Genomic DNA, 3,682 nt, shown 5'->3' on the forward strand with positions numbered 1-3,682 from the left:
TTTCCCTACGGTTTGCCCTTAACTTGTGGTTTTTCTTTTTCCTCTGACTGTTGATGCTGCAAGTTTCCATGACAACTTCCAGGCTAACACATAGCTACTGTCCCTTCAAAACAGCTATACAAACGTGGGGCTTGTCGACCCTGACAGCGGGAGTTGGTGACCTGGAGGGGTGTCCCAGAGAGGGGATTAATTTTTAACTCCAGAACAGATTCAGCCAGTTGAATGCCCAGAGCACTCTCCAACGCAGCTTAAACAAACCTCGATACATGTCAGACTGAAATCCTAACTGTTAAGCTTGAACTAGGTGTCTGATTTCTGTCCATCTCTCCTCCATCACAACACTTGTCCATTGGCAGAGGGAAGACAGGTGTGACGTGTTTTCTGTGTATAGTATTTCAGGAGGAAACCATAGAATGATAATACATCCAAAAGGCATTATTTGTTATTTTTGCCCTCACACTACCTTTTAATCCCACAGAGACACTCACCATCCCTACAAGACAGACTTTATAAAATTGCAAGTTCTTTTTTCTTTTTCACTTTTTTTGTTTGCAAATGTAGGAGGAGAGCCTGGGAGCAGAGGTTTAAATGAGAGCAGTTACACAAGACACATGAGGAAGGTGCTGGGCTGTGTGAGGTGGAGGAATAGCGGTAGCAGGTCTGTGCAGGTCAAAGCCTGGCTTCCCTGCCCTCCTGGTGGTGACCGCTCTAGCCAAGTCTTTGCTTAACTCATGGCAGGAGCAACTTCCACGATAGACGGTTCACTCCTGGCTCTTAGATAAACATCTCAACCATCATATGGCAGTTAAGGTAAATGTACAGAGTTTCATCTCTGGCACTGTGCTTTCCTCCAGTTTTTTGCAGTGCCTTGTATTCTCATTTTTATAAGCAGTTACCATGGGAGGGTGGGTGTATGCTGCTTGTTATCCTCCATCCTTATGTGCTTATTCCCAGAGCTCTTGTTTTGGAGGATAAAAATCAGGTTAGAAACCGGTGTTCTCCTCACCACAGTGATTGTGGTGGAGGTGGAGGCTGCGAGATCACACTAGCACCCTTGAGCAAACTTCACTGGTGAGACATTGCAGTTATGAGACAACACTGACCAAGCGTGATCTTTAACAGTTTAAGTTGGTATTGGCAAGCTTTGTGCTGGATCAGGTGTTGTCTGCCATAGCCTGGGTAGCTGAGCAGACAGGCTGTTGTAAAAGCATGGCTGATCCAGGCAGAAGGTGTGCTCCCAAGTCCTGGTGTCAGCAGGTGCTGAAGATCAAGGAACTGTAAGCTCAGCCTTGGGCAGTGATAAGTCAGTGACAAGGTCTCCTGTCCTTCCTGGTGTCCAAGTGTGGGTTGAACCTGCAAGGTCTGCTGAGTAGTCAGCTCAGCTCATCTCCTTGGAAAGCTGCTGAGGGAGCCTGTGCAAAAGGTGCGTGTTTGAGACTGAACAGCAAATCACAGCATGTAGGTGCATTCAGCCTGTAAATGCAGAAGAAAACTCTGGTGTTAAGGTTGTCCCCTGGCTTCTGTTCTTGGGTTGTTCGGTGCAGGGACCTTTTGACCAGTAGATCTACCAAGGAGCTCAGGCATTGGTTCAGTGCTGAGCACCAAGAGAGCATCTGAATACCGGAGGAAATAAATGGGTGCCAGAGCTGTTCTGCCACTTCTTGCTGTCAGGGCATTAACCAACAAAACTGGCTTCTGGTGGGTGGGTGGGGGTCATCCCTTTTTGCCTGGGTTAAACGTATGTGCAGCGATGGGTGGCTTTGGTTTGCTGTATTTGACATACACAAATGAGAATTTATTTTTTAAAAAGGCAGCACAAAACAAGCCTGTGTTTGAGGTGTTGGGAGGATGTTGAGCTCTGTTTGATGTGCAGGAGTGCAGGACTAGCTGAGAGCATCTCTGGGAAACTGGTATTTCTCATTCTTGGGGCTATTATCAAGGCACATGGCTAGAACATAAAACTTGTCATGCTAATACTGACTTTCACAGAAGTATATAGAGCCACAGAGCTGTAAGTACCTATTTTAAACATGCTGCTCCAATATTGTATGCCCTCGCTGCCGAGCAAGGGGCTGGCCTTTGGCTGTTGGACACATTGCGCTGGGTATAATAGACGAGAGGAGAGATGACTGAACTGCCACGTGTTCATCAACAGCCACTCGGGCTGCCTCTGAGTTTTGACAGTCTTCTGTGCGACAACAGACCTGCTAAGTATTTATTGTTAGTGCTGGCATCCTGCCTACTCCTAGACTTGCTTATCCTAGCAACCGAGGCAGGTAGGTCTGGCACATGAAGCTGGAAATAGTTGTGCCACCTTTAAAAATCAATAGATCTGAAAATAGATTAAATGTAGTCCTTCTGCAGAGAAAGTTGCATGCCTCGCTTTGGGAAGAAATCGCATGATTACGTTCTTCAGAAGGGATCAAAAAAATGGGGAAATTCCTCATTTACAACTCTCATGATTTACCAGAGTTGAGTAACACTCAGATATTTCCTCAGCCAGGTGGGATTGTCAGTCTGGGTTCTTCAGGTGCTGTTTAATACGGAACGGAGTGGTGTGGCTCAATGGTATATTGAAACATAATCGATTTAAACACCAGGTGTCAGAGATTCAATTGCCCTAATGCATATTGAAATAAAAATACCACTATACACTTGGAGCTCTGCAGGAACTCCGGTTAAAATACGCAAACTGCTGCTCACGCTCGAGTACTTACTGGAATGTGAACGTTGCTGCCCGGTTCTGGATGTCGAGAGGCTCTCTGTATGCTACTTTAACAAATAATTTTAGAAAGCTGTATAAAAATAGGTATCTATCTATATACCCTGGTAGGATGTGGGAGGCAATGAAAACACTTCCACAATATGGAAATGGGCTGTGGGAGGCTTCAGGTTTCCGACTTTGGAGTTAAGGCTCCAGAAGCTGGGTCTAAAAGCCGAGTTGGCTGCCTCTCTTCCTCTTACTGAAACATGCCGTCATGAAGGCAATAAATACTTGGGTGCTTTGGTTTGATTCCGGACCCGCTCCTTGGATTATGGATTTATGTCTAAATTAGTAAAGCAAGCTGTAAGCCAGGGCGTGGGTTAGGATGAGATGCTGACAAAGCACCGGGCTGGGGATCGACAAGGGAAAGCAACAAATGCAGCAGTGGAGGGAGGGGGAGAGTCCGAAAGGGAGATGTGAAAGAGGCTCTGTCCCCAGCGCTGCGTTCATGTGGTGCTTCCCAAAACGCATGCTGTGTAATTAGTGCTTCTGCAGAGCTCAGAATGAGGTGTTCTTGACCACTGAAATGCGGGTGAGGCTCCTCCCTGTTCTGCAGAAGGAAATCAGCTGCGTTACTGTGAGGCTGAGCAACCCTGAAATTGGAGCTCGGTCTGGTGGCCTCCCTGTTAGTACACTTGGGACAGGATTTTAGTGCATGTTCGACAGCTACTGCATTTTGGAGGTTTGAGCTTGGCCAAGTAGCCTGCAGGTAGTGTTGGGTCATTGAAACAGCTCGGTGAAGGACCACATCACTTAGTAAACTGCCCAGTAACCGCTGGAGATTCATCAAGTGATACCTGCCCATACCAGTAATGACTCCTGGTGCCCACCACTCTGTGCGAACTGATGCAGAGTATGTCGTGATGGTCTAGCCACATCTTGTGTTGCCAGCACCAGCTCTTTGCCAGCCAGTGTTTC

This window comes from Buceros rhinoceros, unplaced genomic scaffold (genome assembly GCF_000710305.1).
Source record: "Buceros rhinoceros silvestris isolate BGI_N320 unplaced genomic scaffold, ASM71030v1 scaffold25005, whole genome shotgun sequence".
NCBI lineage: Eukaryota > Metazoa > Chordata > Aves > Bucerotiformes > Bucerotidae > Buceros > Buceros rhinoceros.